Source organism: Lepeophtheirus salmonis, chromosome 6 (genome assembly GCF_016086655.4).
Source record: "Lepeophtheirus salmonis chromosome 6, UVic_Lsal_1.4, whole genome shotgun sequence".
Lineage (NCBI taxonomy): Eukaryota > Metazoa > Arthropoda > Copepoda > Siphonostomatoida > Caligidae > Lepeophtheirus > Lepeophtheirus salmonis.
Window position 1 is genome coordinate 47,019,679 of NC_052136.2, and position 20,153 is coordinate 47,039,831.

General features: G+C 27.5%; 1 protein-coding gene across 2 annotated transcripts in view; it reads left to right on the forward strand.

Moving 5' to 3' along the window:
* Positions 1 to 20,153, forward strand: part of LOC121120736 (allatostatin-A receptor) — a 142,397-nt gene that overhangs the window by 72,649 nt on the left and 49,595 nt on the right. The gene's annotated exons all lie outside the window — the stretch shown is intronic.

Consider the following 20,153-nt stretch of genomic DNA (forward strand, 5'->3'; position numbering starts at 1 on the left):
CATGGCGGTAAATTGCTCTCTTAATCTTTAAATTGTTAAGATTAAAACTTTTTTTTTTTGTACAAATCGTCAGGACATGTTTTATGAATCCTATGTAGTGACAATTCTAATTATCTTTTACTTCTCCATTACTTTCTTTTATATCCTAGCACGCGGATACTTAACTGAGTTTATATCAGAAAAATATTTGTAAATTAGTTATTACCATGAGTGGCTGATTGAAATCAAGATAAATAAATTCATGAGTTAAATCTTTTGATTTAAAAAAAGGAGATACATCTCAATATATACATATATTTTTTCATTTGAATGCCAATTGATCTTGAATCATATAAAATTTTGGACAATAATTTCCCTTTCAACTTAAAATATCTTTATGAGAATGGGCCAGTTATTATATCTGAATCGAGACAATCTGGCATTGTGTTCCATCGTTATTCTTGGTGTATGATTAGAAATTGACCTCCTTACTGCTGATATCTTGCTCTGGTATAGTGATTATTAAAAAGTTGATTATAGACATAGACTACCTTACTTTTCACGATTTGAATTAATAGGTTACGACCTAATTTATTTAATAAGTGAGCTGTACATCCAAACCTAATGACAAAGTTTTCAGGCTTTTTGATTTTCTTAGCAAATTTATCATCTTATTTACATTAGCTGCATTGTCCGTCACAAGAATTTCTACATGACAGTTAAAACGAATCTTCTTACCATCATATATTTTTTCATTTAACCGTTTTTTAGTAACTTAATAATTTAAAATAATTATTTTTAATCAGTCCCTGTCAGTTTTATTCAAATCAAAACCCTACTTCACAATATTGAGGTCCAATGTAGGCTTTATGCCATAGACAGGATGTCTAATCAAGCTTCCCTTGACTTATATTCTCCTTTTAATATTGACAATTGTCGTTTCACGTGTTCCTACTTGGGTTGCAATCTTGAAAGGAATAGTTTCTGCATCTGTAAATGTTTCAATATGTATCTTTTTTCCCGTTCCTTGGACATGTTTTTGTTTAATATTTTTATTGTTTTACAAAATATCTGCTTATATATCTTACCTTTGATTAATTATGTAGTGGTAATAAGTATAAAATCACATAAACCTAGCAAAATTTACGTGCTGGAATTTTAATTTTCGTTACACCTGGTATTCCTAATATAAAAGTATTATAAAACCTACACATATTATTTCATAATTTTATGGATAACCTTAAATCATCATAACACTTTTTATTTTGTCGTATAAGCGTGTTTGTTCATGAGAATTATTTAATACATGTCTATTTTACATACTTAAAATAACTCGGCATCCCGTTTTTATAGTACCTAAGATAAAAAGGTAGGCATAAAAAAAAATATTTTGGAGACTAGGGTCGCTTTTTTTCCTTAAATATATACATATATTTTGAATATTTTGTATTGGTTTAAAATGGCTTTCTTAAAAAATAGGCTGTAAAACTTAGATCTATCATTAAGACCAATATAAACTTAAGTTTGAAATATATATTATTATAATGTGATCCACGAATAAATGAAGATTCTAAGTATGCTCTTTTTTATAAATCTTTTCAAATAGTATTTTTAATGTAAATCTTTATCAGCCTCCCATACAAAAAATAATAAACTGTATCCTTTAGACACAAAATTATAAAATATTTTGTGTTCATTGAAGAGTGTTGAGTAATAGAAAAACATAACAAACCAAATCAAGTTCATAAAAAATGTTCAATATAAAATGAAATATATTTCGATCACTTAATCAAACTTCTGGGATGAGATGCTCTTTTTTATAAATCTTTTCAAATAGTATTTTTAATGTAAATCTTTATCAGCCTCCCATACAAAAAATAATAAACTGTATCCTTTAGACACAAAATTATAAAATATTTTGTGTTCATTGAAGAGTGTTGAGTAATAGAAAAACATAACAAACCAAATCAAGTTCATAAAAAATGTTCAATATAAAATGAAATATATTTCGATCACTTAATCAAACTTCTGGGATGAGTTCATATACCAAACAAGTTTGACTAACATTAGAGTCTACTTAGGTTTTATGTGACATAAATTGCCCATATATCTAACAACTCTATCAGTTTCTAATTCCATAAATAATATGATGATTTTTTTTTGTTTTTAGTGACATTTGCTCTACTTTCACACTCCAAAGGATTACTTATAATAATTCCCTGATAAAAAGGGGTGATAATTTATCCAATATTACAATTTAATTCACCAATTAATCTGAAAATAAATATCTAGCTTACTGTTGAGCTGACGGGTCACATAAAATGTCATTGGCAAATTGATGGATTTATAATTCTTAGTAAAAAAAAGTTAAGTTTCTTATAAAATTATACTGTAATAAAAATTATTTTCTTAGCCAAAAGAGTTTGCCTATATTGGTATGCAGGTTAATTTTTTTTTACTGTATACTCTGCTTAAATGATTAATAAGAATATTTCATCTAAATAAATTAATTAAATAAATATTTAATGTACTGAATGAACAAGTTTCACAGTTCACAAAATTACTTTCAAAATTTTGTAAAAAACCGATATATTTATTTTTACTGAATAACTCTTTTCAGTTCTTTATATTTTTGAGTTACAGAAAAAAGCTTATATAAATATATTTAATGACATTTCTTATTAAAATAAACACACGAGATTTCCAAATATATTGCTTATATTCACTTTCTACACTAGTAACTTTATTTTATATCATTTATTTTGCAAATATTAAATGTATTTTTATAGTTTAAGCAATAGTTAGACCATTGTAAATAAATACATCTAGTTCACTAAATTATTAAAAAGTAATACTGATTTAATGTTTTCATTCTGTTGAGGACTTTCTATATTTTTTCTAAGACGAAACCTTAATACACAAAAGTTTAAAAAAGTACGTATACTTTTGCACATGAAAGCCTAAAAGTAAGAAAGGCAAATTATTGGATATATATACGATTAAGTCCTGGTAACGGACTCAAAGTGACATTGAGTACGAACTTCTGAGTAATTCCTGCCTTTGTCCATGTTACATAGGAGTATATAGAGCGAGGAGTTAATTTCCTTCCTCTTAATGGTAATTTTATAAAACTTGATGACTGTTAAGCTACTCTCCTCCCAAACATTCTACGAATAGTCAGGGTTACCATGTCAATTTTCTTTTTTTTTAAGTGTAATAAATTAAAAACTCTATTGATGTCTTTGCATTCCAATCAAATCAGTCACACATTAAAAACCTTACTAAAACATTTGAAATATATAACCCATTCCATTTCTAACAAGATTTAAAATAAATCATTCCGAAATACCTTGTTTCAAATGTATATCGGAAAGACCAACTAAATATATTTTTGGCAACAGACTTTAGGAAATGTGTTAATTTCGCAGAGCTCAATATGACTTTTAGTTGCTTTAACATAAAATAAAATGGTCAAATTAATGTGAAATGATAAACATTCAGAGAACATTAATTATTGATGATCCAAAAATAAATGACTACTCAATTCTATTTTATTTTTCATATAATAAGTAATGATGAAAGTTCACAATAACTTGTTATAATTGTTAAGTATGTAGTTAGGTTATTTGATCGAGATAAGAAGAAAAATATTTACGCTATGCAAATGCATTTTCACTTGACGGCTAAAAACCACATTTATAATTGTTATTCCAGCCATAAAAATATTCAAAACTATAACTACATATATCAATGAAAAATAAAAATAATGATTATTCATAAAAAAGATTTCAATATTAAAAAAAAATATTATTTATGAAGTCATCTTGAATACCATTCTAAAAAAATGTGCCCAATCATAGAAAAATTTGGTAAAATGTATGAATATATATGAAAACTGATATTTATTCATATTTTTTTTGCTATTTTTTATTTAATAACGTAAGCTGAGAAATAATCTCTTGATTAGAACTTCAAAAGGCTTGCTGACAAAAAAAAAATAGATTTTCATTGAGTAATTCAGTTTAACTTTTAATTTTGTTATAGATTAGATAATAAATAAACAATGTAAGTTTGCATTTATATTTTTTTTTAATTTAATGAAATAAAGTTTATTATTTGACTGATTATAATAAGGTATTAATATTTTAGATGCAGGAAAATAAACCCCAATTTAAATATCTTGTATATCCAATGCATTTAATTAGTATTTATTGATTAAATGTAAGCAAACAAATTGAATTATTTATATTAAAATTTTAAGCTTTCCTGTCCGTAAAATATTCATTTTTTCTTACAATTAGTCAAACAATTTATTGTATTATATTAAACTTTAAATCATTTTCATGCAGTTTTGGAAAATGAAAAACACCGTTCAAAAAGTATTGGCTTGTCCAAAGTAATATTTTTTACAACTCTATCACTTATATTTTCTTCTATTTCTTTTTTTAATACCTTCTAAATCATGTTATAATGTAGTTTTAAGATATTAAATGTTGACTCAAAAATGAGGTGTTGACAAACATCCAAACATCTAGAAAATTTGACAAACCTTGTTTATAAATAAGCTTCTGTATAATGAAGAGCTGTTAAAAAAGTGTTAAATCGATTTGAAAATATAATAATTAATTTAAATTTTTGTTTTAGAGTGACATTGAAATTTTACTAACCAACAATAATTAAACACATAAATTTATAAATTTTAACAATAAATATATATATAAAAAAGAAGTTAAAATATTAAATCAACTGATTAAGTATAATGAAATAAAATAGTATTAGGGCTATTCCATGCAAAGGGCAACCTCATCAGGAAAAAATAAAGTTGCCATAGTAATAACAAAACCTACTTAAAATGTATAATCAAGATCTATTTTTTGCCGTGCAAAATATATCTGATCACAATATTCATGCAAATACTTGTTTTCTCATTACAATGATGAGATGCAATACAGTAACCATTTATTTTTCAGTGAAAAAAAATTGTATGACATTCGTAATGGCTAGTATGGTAAAAAAAAATCTTCTACTCATGTCTTCTAACTTTACTTTTCATCAGAAAGGGCTGTCGTGTCAATACGAAAATTAGTTATGTACATTGCGTCTTTCCATTAGCTGGTAGAACGTGCTGTTATGATTCTGTTTATGGAACAGCCCATGTAACATTCATAACATTTTTAGGAGAAATTGTCATAAAACATACATTTAGAAAGGAATGTCAACCAAACTTTCCAAGCAATGTCAACCAAACTTCCCAAGCAAGGCTAACTTTTTTATAAAGATGACATGTTAGCAACAATTGTTATCCATGTCTTATTGTTTTTATTATTTCGAGTGTTACGGACGTTACTTGTCGACACAAATATACTACTTATTTAAGATCAAACATGCTTATAATACTGTATTTATATATACATATATGGTATTAATAGGTAGAAATATTACTTTATGGAATGCCTCTTATGAATGGAGTACAGAGATAATGATGATTATTTTTTCTTTTTTTCGAGGGGGGGGGAGCAGTCGACGGTATGGGAGGCACAGAGAAGCAGGCTGTCAATACGGCTATCTTCAGCCGACAGGGAATTGTCCACACTGCTGCCTACTTTTCCAGAGTCACCGCAAAGAGATGTCCAAACATCGAAAAGGTTACTCTTGAAGAGAGTACTCTACTCCTCAGGCGTCATATCTGCACACTTTCTCTCTTCGACCACCAGAACCACAAATAGACGACACAGGAACCGAAATTCAGTTCCTACAAAGAGATGAGGTGTTGTTGGTTCTATTAATTTTGATTTTCACATTTAAAATATGATTTTATGTTTTCAATATGTCTTTCCGATGAAATAGTTTGTCTTTTTAGTTTGTTAAAAAGAAAATATCGACAAATAACACCAAATAATAAATCCCTGAGTGAGATTGTGAGGATATATGTATTTGGTTGATAGTTGTGTTTGTGATAGAAATGTGTGATTCTGCAGGAAAGAATGAAAAAATAAGCAAACATTAGATATTTGATAACCTCTTACCAGCTGCTCTCTCCATAACTTTCTTCACCAACTGAACATTCCATAGTTGCAGTTTCCAGTAGAGAACTGCGTTCTCTCTTTTTGCCTGGCGATCAATATTCCAAAACTAAGCAATATAACAAAACAAGAATCGGCCCTCCAGACTGGTTTAATTGGGCCAGTGAAGTTAAACATATGAGTGTAAAGGTCTATATATCATAGTTTTTTTTGTAAATTTCAGAGAAGTAACATCCGTAACGGCCATATTCTGTGATTCTTTCTTTAACATGATTTTTTTTTTCTAAATATAGTTTTTGAGTAGCACAAACCCTTACCAACAAAATTACACTTAACAGTGTTAGTCTTGGAAAGAGTAGTTCTCAGAGTTTTCATCAAGTGTACAATGAGTACAAAGAGCTTGTCCATTTCCGTAATATCCGTAACGCTGAGTATTTTGTCACTTCCCTCAAAATCCAAAGGGTCCAAACATTTAATATCATACCAGTACGTGTAAATATAATATGTATATTCAATTTTCTAATTCAAATCAATAGCTTGTTAATGTTCAGCTTATTTCCCAAATTTATCTCTGAATGTAACGCCCCTAACGATGAAATTGCTTATTAAATTTATTCCATTTGACCTAGGAATCTTCTTGCAGTACATAAATGTAAAAGTATACTTTTTTCTTTAGGAGCGACCAGTACAAGAATCTACACAAGTTAGTTCAAGAAAAAATTTACCGGTTGCGTTGTCCATTGAGCTATATTGTTTTACATTTAAACATAAAACTCGTTTCTTTGCAATTTTATAACCGTATCAACACATTTATGTACAATTAGACCTAAAATAAACTTAAGGGTTTTTTTATTTGATGGAAAAACACTTATATATCTAAGTACATTCTATATATATTAAGCTGTCCCCTAATCAGATTAATTTTCCTTTCCTTCGCACAAAGATCTTAGGGCAATATAATGCTGTCACAATACCAATTTTGTCGTATTGGTTGATTTTGAAAAAAAAAAAAATGGATCAACATTAATCATTTTGGGCACATTGTATAAGTTTGCCCGCACGTCATACTTTTTCTTTCAATATCAAAATTAGAGACAGTGACACCTGATTATTAAATTCAATTATGGCAGCCTTTTAATAATACAGAAATAACTTTGCTGAGTGCAACAAAGTGACGCATTGCAAATAGAAAAATATATTATTGGTGTAGAAGGAGAGAGATCATGACTTAATCGATCACATTTGCTCGATATTTTTACATTCGATCATCATTGATGTTTTTTTGTACATTTCTGTTTATATATATTTCTAGTAATTTTGTGTTATAGGAGTTAATGGATTTAATGAAATAGGAATTTCGCTTTATGGTATCTGTTACAAGAAAAAAACGTAATACTAAATATGGGATCTTATCTCACAGTCCATGGTTCGACCCCGAGTACCTCACTGAATACTTCATAAAGGACAAACTCACAATTTTCTGAACATAATCATGATGATACAATATACTAATTGTCCGAATATACGGAAAAAATTGAGATTTTTCTTTTACTATTCCGATGAGACACTCTTCGTTTTGCCAAGTTATTTCCTTAATATTAAAAGTTTAATGTATTTGAATTTCAACTATCCCCTTTCGCTGTCTAAAATTTTGAGTACAAAAGGAAAATATGACATGAAATCATACTTATACAGTGCACTCACCATTTTTAAGCCTCTTAAACTCTCCAAAATGTTATACTAGTGTCAAAATGCACTTATTAATGCTAAAGGTGTATTTAAAGGCTCAAGCAATCAAACTATTTGAACATTAAATTTCTCTTTTTGCAATCGACGCTCATAATGAAAAAGGTATTTGTCTGAAAGAAGAATGTTAAGCCAAAAGCTGGCCAGTCTAATATATACTCCGTATTTACAATTATTCAAGATATTGCCTTTTTCAATTTAAAATAAGTCCATAATTTATCCTTAAATTTCTTAGTTATATCCCATTTTCCTCTACTCTAATACTCCGTTAGGGGGGTGAGGTACTGTTCTTGCATGCAGTGTACCCTTTTAAATTTTACGCCTAAAGCAATAACCTAGTTTTGATACATTGATTAATACCATTTATATTTTCTGATATATGTAATTCGTGTTAATTCCTTTTACCTTTTTATTAAGCAAATGATTGATTACTAAATGATTCAATAATATTTATAAGCATTTATTTACTTTTCTACACGTAATTTTAAGCAATTATAGGCTTAGGCACTTAAGAGATTATTGTTATGCTACGGTGAATATATGATGATAGTTATCTCTATCAATAAATGGAGGAGATATATTTATTTGATCCTTCCCATCTTTGTAAGTTTGCTCAAAAATAAAGATAATCTTTGTAATTGAGTTCCAGAGACTGGTAAGACCATTTCATTACCTTATTGTGTGTTTTCTTGATTCAACATTTCGTTTCCATGTCCGATTGTTTTGGGTTATTCTCATGCTGGAAGCGCATTACATGACTCGTCTTCAGTATACAATTTTAAGGAAAAAAAAAGGTTGTCACTCATGATATATTGTATGTTGGTCATTTACTCTTAGAAGAGTAACACCCACAAAACATTATGTTTACACCCCTATGCTTGTTGTTGGGGATAGTGTTCTTCAAGTTATTTTCAGAATTTTTCTTCCCCGATAGAGTTTTTTATTTATTTAATGTCTCTCGCAGTTAAAATAAACCAAATATCAAAATTATAGACGTTATTTTCTTTGTCAGTAGTAAACTATCAAATTCGACAAGGGATTGCATAATTATTTTTATCAAGTCTATATGTTTCTAATGCCTAATCAGTTTAAAATAAAAGGCTTTAATGGATTTAATTATATCAAATGTATTCATTTGTTGATACTACAAACTTAGTTTCCAGTTTAATTAAAAATATATTTAGAAATATGTTTTTTCTCCTTTTACAAATTACAAAAATTTGTTTTCTCACTAATTACACGGTATTGATGAAATAATATCTTTTTTAATACTGATAATATTATTATATTAATTGTTATTATTAATTTAACCAAAAGAAAAGTATTTTTAAATTTCTAACCCAAATCAACAAATATTATTTTGGTTTCCAATGCTAAAGTCTGCAAGATTTCTATTAAATTCAACGTATCTCAGTCAATTGATAATCGAATAAAACGTGTACTAAAATAACTGCTTAATTTTGTTGACGTAAATTAATATCAATTGTTAGCAACAAGACAATGAAATTTGGAGAATGTGGTGAAGAATAAAAAAAGTAATTCATTTTTTAATGTTTTTGAATATGTCTTATAACTTTTTGTTAAATATATTGCGCAAAACTTTTTGAATTTTTCGAATAGATAAAGGAAGATTTAATAAAAAGGAATTTAAAATTGGCTTTTAAAAAGATGTTTCTAAGATAAAAAAAAAATCATATATGATCACAGACAATGTTGCAAATACTTTCATTTTTGAGTAAAATATGGTAATTTTTCTCAAAGAGGGATATTTTCTTACCATTGTATCTTAATCTAATATATACACAGTGTGGATTCAAAACTTGCAGTAAATATAATTACCGTTTTCTCAATTTATTTTAAAAAAGAAGGTGTCAATAGGGAACCAAACAACTGCTGAAACAAATATAAACAAGTTTTTTTTTTCAATGTCTCTAAGTTTAAAAATTTCGGAGTGACACCAAAAAAGACAACGCGTATGCAATCTCCTTTAAACCGATATCAGTGACGAAAATACTGCAGAGACCCTTGGCATATCCACCCAGACTGCTTACATCATAAAGTAGTCAATGAAGGAACACCCCTCCCATACAGCCAACAAAACCCAAAAATTCTAGAGAAAAAATATGGTGATACCTCCGGCCTTGACCTCAAAACCCTGAATTTTGCAGTTGAAGGTGTCACGGAGAAGAATATCTACCATACCTCTTATTCAAATTTGGATTCGATTTGATCTATCATTATGACAGCGTGGTACGCCATGAACACGGCATTAATCGTCAAGGGCTGCGAGTCAGTTCGTTGAGGTGTTGAGGCATTTATTGTTTGGGATGGAATTTTTTTTGAATAAAAACTATAGTATTAAAATGTTTTTTTAATTGGCTAAAAGTTGTTTTTCTTGGAATTATCAAAATCATGTTTTTTTTCATTAAATCATGCTACATCTAATTTTTGGTCCCAACTCTATATGTTTTGTGAAAAAAAAATATGAATATCTTCTAAATATAGTAATTTATTTCTAGAGTACACATTTATATTGTCAATAGATCTGTATAGATGTGCTCAATTAGTCCATACACAGTAGCAAAAAGAAAAGTTTGTTTTAACAATGGTAAAGCATCAGCATGAACTTAACATGTATACTTCGATCCATTGAACACGTATTGACATCCGCGCATGTGCTAAACTAGTAACACATTTAATTGTCCTCAAAGAACGAATAACTAATAAATTGGCAAAGTTTGAGATAAACTATAGTATTAACGTATTCTTGTTGCTTTAAAACAGATTGAAACATATTATTAAGGCTAAAGATAAATAAACATTCGAAAATATTTTTACATAACATAGTATCATTTTTATTTTAATGTACCTTTAATTTTGCAAAAAGAGTTCCACTACTTAAGTAAAGTACACATTGTACTATTACAATTATTCCAACTGAGCGAGGAATAGTAAATAAAGTTAGTCTACAATAAGTATATTTCCTTCTCTAGAAATTTCTTAGACACAACCCTACGCAGATTTATTTTAAGAGAATATTGTTTTCTGAGAAGCAAAGTTTCCGTAGCAATTTCAAAACTTGGACATAAATTTATAAAAATTGAGTTTTTTATAAGATAAAAGTTAATATTTTTAAGGATATTCATAATTGTAATTGAAATAAACAATGTTAAAAATGTTGTATCAAATTAGTTCAAACAAATTTTAATGGATACCAAATCACACAAATTAAATTTCATTAGTGATTATGAAATATCTATCTTTGATCTTTGACTTGAATAATTTTTCATTTTTTTTTTTAAATTGGAGATGCACACTAAAATAAATTGCATACAAACCTTTGACATGAGTATTTTACTCAAAGAGAATTCGAAAAACAATAAAGATAATATACATAAAATTGCATCAAAAATGCAATTTTTAAATTACTTCTTAACAGTGGTTGCAATTTGCTTTCCTAGTCCTTGAATCAAATGAATATTTGTTAATGCATGTTCAACCAGAAGGTACATTTACACTGTCAAACACAGCAAATTAATATAAAATGGTTAAAATTATCCTTTATTTAAAGGAAGAATTAATTTTAACTAGTTAAACCGTAGTAAAAAATAATATGCATTTAAAACAGGGTCATAAAAGTTTTGTATGAGTTTATTTAGGTAAAAATAAAATATAAAAATATTTGTTAAAATCTCTTGTTTTTCGATTTTTTTCCTCATATATCGTTGTCCCTTTGTGAAAACATATTATTACCTCGAAAAGATAAAAAAAGCATGAGATCATACATTTTTGGGGTGATTATTTATAGAAATTCTATTTTTGCACTTTTTTCTTTGCCAAAATCAATATTTTCTATAGTTCAGAAGCAAAAATGTGCTAACTGGTATGTTGCGATAATTAGTAGGGAACATTCAGTTTTTTTATATGTATGGGAAATATTATCCCTTTGTTGAGTGATAGATCTCCATTAATAACAGAGTGTCTTTAATCATAATCATCACTGATCAAGATTAATTATTTATACAAAAAGACCAAAATTTAATTGAGCTTTTTCCACAAAATAAAAGTTGCGAATATATTGTGCACATAAAAAAAGGTTGTGGCCTCAAATGGTTGACTATGAAAATAACTGTGATGTAACTAAGTGTAAGATTTCTGCCCAATAAATATTAAAATGAGCAGCAGGATGCAATATATAGTATGGTTTGGGGTAATTCATTGAAAAAACTACCACGCCAAAGCCATCAAATCAACGCCAACTTAAGATTTTTAAGAACTGTTTCAAATTGTTATCATCCACTCTTTGGCGATTCAATGATCCAAGTATGTCAGCCTTTTTATCACTACACACTATTTATCTTCAAAACAACGATTGATGGATTCTTCAAGAAAAATAATATGTTAGGAAACCCAAGTTGACGTAAGACACAGTTAGCATTGGATAATACTTCTATTGATGTAAAAGAAAAAACATTTGTCAATATATATTATATTACAATAGTAGAATCCAATTATTTCAGAACTTCTTAATAGATCATTGGCTATCTCCTAAAAAAAAAATGGTAGTATTATGATTTTTTTTCCTTAAAATTGATTTTATTCTAGATAGATTACAAACTTAAAGAGATCTCTAAATTTGAAATTATTTAAAAAATTTTAAATTAGTCCTTTGTAACCTCATTCGTTAAAAAAAACATATCAAATTTATTATTTTAGAAATAATTTATATTCTACAATCAAAAATTTTTTAGTATCCTTTACTTTCGCCTTAAACTATTTTACCTCAAAATATTTTGCCTTAAACCATTTTGCATTGAGACAATTTTTACTCAACATCATTTTGCCACAAAAATATTTCACTTTAATATATTTATATATAAATGTGATATATATGCGTCGTTATTGTTTAGTTTTGGTTCAAATTGTTTTTCTCTTTGATATTTTAATCATAATATGTAATGTTTTTTATTGTAAAACTCATTAATTGTTTTTCTTTTCTTTTGGAATAATAATGTAATTATGACTCTTGCTTCATGTTATCCTTTTTTTTTTTTCAATTAAGAGTCTTTTCTAAAAAGAATAAACCAAAAATTAATCATCATTTTTTCCATTTGAATTATTCTTTTTTTTTTTTTTAATTTTTATTATTTAAACTGTATTAACTATTTTCTCTTTGGGCTCCATTCTTTAGGAAAATTTTGATGACGTGTTTGTATTAAAGATTTGGAGGCATTATATCAATAATTTTCGATAGAAAAAAACCACTAAATTGTTCTTAATATAAAAAAAATTTTGAATTAAAAATTCAAAGGGAAGATCAATTTTAAACATAGATAACAATAACAACGGATAAACCTCATTGATATACAGGGGTGTCCAAAACTCTTACACTTGTTAGATTTGGCAGGCAAAATTTGGCGGTAAAGTATACTACCTGCAATTTGATTGGTTGTTATGCAATCTGAGTTCAATCCCTCTTTTCTGTTATTAATTGAGCACCATTAAATATATTTTTATTAGTCAAGAGGAAAAAGTTTATCAAAGTACTAATTTGGTTATATAGTGCTATCATAAAAGTATAATTAAAATTTTAATTTTTTTAAAAGTATCATGAAAAACACAAGTCTATTTATCTTTATTAACTGGAAGATGCAAGAAAAGTCTTAAATAAAGAAGAAAAATGAGACGCTTGTTTCATGAACATTTTGAGTAATTTTTTAAAACACTAATGCAACCCTTCATTCATTTATATATTATTTAATTATAATATTGTTAAACCATTATATATCCCCTACCGAGATAAGTAGCTATGCAAAGTAGATGGTGATTAATCAACTTGAATTTTTGAAATGTCTTTCTGCAAAGTTTAAAAATAAATAAATGCATTCATGCGGTTCAATTTAAATGTATATTAGGTTTCACCAAGAAATAGTAGTTACTAAAAATTACAAAGACATATAAATCTTGTAGTTTAGATATTTAAATATACTTTAAAAAATATAAGTTTAATAAATGGTAAAAAGTTTGAAATTTGGTATGAGAAGATGTTTTTTATTTTATTCATCTAAACAACTAAAAACCATCAAATGTTACTTATGGACAAAGAATATGGTTTTTAGATATTGTTTCTTTAAAATTTTCCAGTTAAATCGAAATACATTATTTTTATGACAAGAAAAGTAAATAAACAAGGCATAGGTAATAATAATTCCAAAGTCGATGTTCAATTGTTCAATAAGTTTAAGAATAACTATGCAACAGGGTTACTCTCTGCCTTCTATGATCACTTGCAAATATTTAACTCATCAGTAATAAAATAATGGTGATAACAGCTTAGAAAATAACAATTAACTCTTCAAGTTCCGATCTTTAGAAAAAAAAATGGGGTTGCTAAAAATGCAACCCATTAAATATAACTAGAAATGATTTTGTAGCAACGAGTATATCTACAGAATGAATATGGGTAAAAAATGCTTTGAAAAACTTTCTACAATAGTTTAATAAAAAACTCCGAACATATATATTTTCATTTTTATAGAGGTTATTTTTATCAAAAAGTATTATTGGTTAAATACGCATATAAAATGTTCTAAATTATTTCAAAAATATAATATATTGACTACATCTGTCAATTCCACACATCAAAGACAAAATAACAAGTCTACACACATAAAAACATTTTTTTCCATGGATAACTTCTATACTTCTACAAAGTCCATGCTCGGATATCTAATTAACCTAACAATTAAGTATGTTTATTTTCTGTTTACTTGAATGTATCCTTATTTCTGAGAACAATGAATGTAAGAAACTTATTATCTGGTAAAGAATCAGCATGTTATTTAGATGCTGATTCATTACCATACATACAATCAAGGAGAGGGCATTTATTATTATGTTTATTTGAAATCTTTTGAGTCACGAATATCCATTTTAGTATTCTTATTTTTTTATAACAATAGTGTCTCATTTGTGATTTATTTATAAATGGAAGTAAGGAATGTAATGAAAAGTAAATTAAGTGCGATAAAGCAAAAAATACTCTCTACATACATGGTGCGTAATTGAAGTGTAGATATTTTGAAATTAAGGGAACTACATCAACTAAACATATATTATACGTATGTTTTGCTTTGATATTGTTGTTATAGTATAAATTACAGATTTTTGAGCAAAAAAAAATACTTTATATATTAAAAAATTATATCATCAACCTTGTTTAAGTTTTTTTTAATATTTCCGTATCTACGTTTCCAAAAAAACAATAAGTGTAGTCACATGAATTGTAGCTCCTGGTTGTTTGTTAGTGTATCACAGCCAAACAGTTCAACTTATACACACCAAAATTGGGAAGCATATTGTTTACTTAAATTAACGAATAAGTCAAATTTGAATAAAATTGAACTAAGTGGTCTTTTTATGTCCTCAAATGTCATCTTAATATAAAACTGACTCCTACTACTTATATAATGTTAAACTTTTGTATAATTTACAAATTTCTAATTAATTTTCTTAAATTTAGATATTTAGCTATTTGTCTTCCAATAAAGTTAATAAAAATGTCATTTAGGTCAAGGTCTCTTTTACACTTTGGAACGGATAAGAATTATATGGATTGGAAACATAAACAAATTATTATATATTGATTTATTAATCGTATAGTCCATCTAAGCCTCGTTCGAGACCTTAAATAATTTCAAAGATATCTTGGGTATCTCAATAAATCTTAAAATGACACAAATTATCTCAAATTGTAATCGTGAATTGAGAGTTTCTTTCGGTGAACTAGATATCATTCGATCAGCTGTTTTACTTGATGTTGGGGTTTCTGTAGATTCTTGGAAGCTACGAAAAAAAATGAAGTACAAGAGTAAGACATTCCTTGCAAAAAAATATTATGGGACTATACAGGGGCACCCTGCCCTTTTTTCATAGCTTTAGAGACTCTTCAAAATAAGGATATCCGTGTTGGCTTAATGAAGGGCAGCATCCTCTCTTTATACCAAAAATCTAATTTTAGAGTTGATGAGTGCTGGTGTTATTGGTGTAAATCGGAGCTGGAGTCGTCTTTCTATCTTTTTTTTACTGCAAAAAAATACTCCCCCTATCGGTATTATTCTTGGAGCTTATGATGTGGTCCTGAACCCCTCTGACTGGCTTATTGCAACATCCCCCAAACACCACAAGACTATTCAATTTGAGTTTATAATTGCTAAAGTTCAATGAATTATATACGCAGTGAAAGTTGGTGAAAGAAGAATTCCATCATACCTAAGAGGCTCTCGTGTCCCAGCAGATAGACTAAATAACTTTGAGGATCGGGGGTTCCCCTCGAAAACCCAAATGTTGCCAGGACCTAATTCTAATGATTACAATTTTATATCAAACCTTGTTTACGGCATACTCGCTTCTCCTCCTTTTTTTTCCGAGAACATTTTAGTGTTCATATTTATATAGAATAAAGTTAACTATCCTAACTTTTGAGGAAAAAATCTACAAAATAAGTGATTTACATAAAGAAAAGAAGGAATATTGTATTATTTAATTTTTACATGCATTGTGCGTAATTCAAAACTGGAATTTGATCAAGTTTATTTTCAGAAGCTATTGGTGTTACATCAGCTAAAATTTTAACGGATTGTGCCATTTCAAATCGTCAATTTAGTCTCATTCGATTTTGATAATGGCCTTGATTCACCACTGAAAGCTCTGACAGGTGGTAATAGTATAAATGAGGTACATGAACACCAATACTCATCTACATAATCCTTTAGAGCTTCAAGATTCGTTGCCTTTTTCCGGCAGGCCCTGCCCTTGACATGTGGTCAAAAGAAAAAGTCGAGTAGGTTGACATCTGGCGAATATAGTGACCAATTTTTTTCTGCCAAAATTGAATGCTGGTTTTCAAATAAGACTATGTAATAGACCGTTTGATTCACCAATTTTGGCGAATTTCAACTACAAGTAGAGTGGAAAAGTTGCTTTTGGATATGATAATTACCTATGCCATATTGCATTGTCTTATAAGATCATCTTTAGGCTGCACATCTAGATCGAATTATATAAAAAAACCGCAAAAACTCTTTGCTAAGTGAATACGGATACTAAGAATACAGTTTTAGTTAATTTGCAAGAATAGTTTAAATATACTTTTTTCTAACCTTTAAAAAGTAACTAATTTTGTTTTTCTTGAATCGTCTTATTGGGCAAAAAAGAAAGAAAAAAAAAAATCTGAAAATTTGATGATCCACTTATAGCACACATCATTTTTTTTATATTTTCAGATAGGAACGATCCATTTTTCAAATTTTGAATAAGATTTGCTAACTAAAGATGGCATTGGAGGAAAACTCAATATTTTATAGGTTTATTACACTACTTGTGCTATGTCACGTTGATAACAGTTTCGTAAAACAAACTATTCAACTTCCGGTTACAACCACAAAAAGTCTTCCGTAGTGAGATATCTGTTTTTTCCTTCCTCCCATAGTTGTCTAAAGATGATTGAATGAAATATCATTACAGTTTATCCACTTTTCTCCAATATATTTTCCAAACTGTTGGGGTTATTTTTTTTTTTTGTACAATTGCAAAAGTTATATTTCAAGTTATTATCTTTAAAAAAAATTATTTTAATTTCTGGTCATATTAGATTCAATATTTTGCAATATTAAAGTAAACTCTTAGTCAATGGTGTTCTTGTGCTTCTAAATTGTACGTCTTTATTAGTATAATTTATTTCACCTTGATTTGTAAAAATATGATAAATCCTTAAGCCTAAAGCTCAAATGAAATTTGAAAGAAATTTCAAATACTTGGTCACTCAAACAAAAATTATTTGGATGTCTCCAATTCTCTTTTCCGATGTTCTACTATAGAAACTATCTAAGTTTTGTTAGTTGGATACCTGAAGGTAGAATTGAGGATCAACTTTTCTTGCCTGATATTATGAAATTGTATTTTTGTTTTTTCTTACTCCCATTGTTGTTTGCAGTTGATCCCATCAAAATCCATTGCAGCTAGGCTACTCGTCTCCAAAATATTTTACAAGTTATTTGGGTTACAAGTAATAGTTGGTTTTTTATTTACCAAAAGTAATCAGGATTCGAAGTTTTTTTTTACTCGAATGAAGTTCAAAAATTCATAAATACACCAAGTTAAAATTAACATATCATCAAATTACATAAATAATTTAGTATTTTGTGTAACTTTCTACATTAAAAACACACTTTTTGTAATTAATAGACGTAAATCTTTCTGAATGTGTTGGCCAAAAACCGTGAACTAATTATTATTTTAAAATTTGATACGAATATTTACATAATTAGATATCTACTGCATAATTGTAAGATAATTATAACCCATTTGTATTGACTATATTTAAGCTAATTGAGCCATTATTTACGAAAGAGACGTATTTTATTTTTTATTTTTCATGTTTTAACTAACTATTTTGGAACCATTGATTTTATAAAAGAAGAAAATACTCTATACATAGAACATTCACTCTTTCTTTTGTTTGACAAATGAAGGTTTTTTTTTCATACTATTAGTGGCATAATTAATGCTTGTCTAGCAACAGTTCTTTATATAATAAGTAACTAAATGTATCTAATTACAAGTATATTTTAACATTTGGTACAACCTTCTTTGTAAGTGTGGATAGATGTTAGTATGACTTTTCATCATAAAACACGCTAAGAAGGTAATTTTTATAGAATTATATTTCTTCTATTAAACGTTTTTTACTTGATATTTAATAAATTGATATATACCATATTTTAATGCAATTTAAAAATATTCTATAATAAATACGTATTGTTTGTCCATATGCTTTATACATATGTTATGTCATATAAGGAAATAAAATATTATTTTTGTATGCCATTAAAAAGATATCAATTATTTTGTTTAGCTAACTTTACAATATCAACGATACATACAGAAGCGAGAGGAACTTCAAATATTAATTAAAGTCAACGATATCTATTTTGAGAAGCAAAATAATAAAGGGTACAAAATGGAAAAGGTGAGACGGCATTTTTCATTTGCGCCTATGGGTAAAACAAACTCTTTACAATCATAAATAAGAGTAAAAGAAGAGCCGAATATACTGGCTGCTTAACATTTCAAAAGGTTTTTCAAAAAATTGGTGTTACTCACTTATTTTTAACTAAAAATTATAATCTTAAAAATTATTTTCAACAAAATTTTTAGTTTGGAATTAAAAACATATAAATAAAATAGTTTTTACTTAAATTGTAGAATAAGTATGTTTTCAAATAGTTAACAAAATAAATTGTATCTCAATTCAAATTATTTACTAAGCACTGTAACTGTGTAAAATTTATGAAAGGAAAAGGATATATGACTCATTTGACTATATAAGGTACGTTTATATAATTCTATAAATCTAAAATTCCATGGATGAGACAAGTACAGTAAAATAATGATTTATATGGGTTAAACTAATGAACACTTTTATTTCGAATTGATAAAAAAAAATCAATTATTTTACTTTTCTTTAATTTTCTTCAAGACTTTTGATGGATGAAGGGTTAAAATGCAATTGCATTTTATTTGTTTCACAGAGAGTACAAATGCATTAAATCAAAAAGCGACTACCCATATATGTATAAAACATTCATTAAGAAGGAAATACATCAATAATGTTAAATTGTTCATTTCAAGTCGTTAAAATATTCAACCCTTTTTGTCTTGGTTGAATGCATCCCATACAAAAACTGCATTAAAAAATGCATAATTCAGGGACTCCATCTTCATAGAAACATTAAATTTGAAAATAAAAATATATGTATTAGCATATAAAAGGCATATTTTAAAAATGGGCCTTAATTATTATTCACTATGACAATTTGGTCATTACGCAAAGGATATTAGAGAACTATAAAGAAACAGTAGGCATATCTATTACCCATCAGTTTTAAATGAGGTTGCGTGTATTTTTTATTATAATAGATACAATATTTAAGCTTTGTTGCTACTATTGTACGCCTCATGCCTTATATCCAATAAATAAAGAGGAACACTTTTTAACCAAAACAGTTATTGAAATTAACTAAAAAACTCATTTAAAAATGCCTTACTATAAGAATAATTCCTTCACAAGATATGATTAACCCATTACTTGAGATGGGTAAATAAATTTACCATCACATATAAGTAGGAATTTTTCAATTTACACTTAACATTTATTCTTTACATTTTGTTTATCTGTCGTCTGGAGTACTTTATCTAATATTATGTATATTAAAAAGAAAAAAAGTTCAATTATTGACAGGACCACTATATTATTCAAGAGTGTAGCTACATTCGAAAGTGTTGTTCTAATGAAAATTATGGTTTCTAAAAAAGGGCAACTATGAGGAATAATATAAGTTCTTT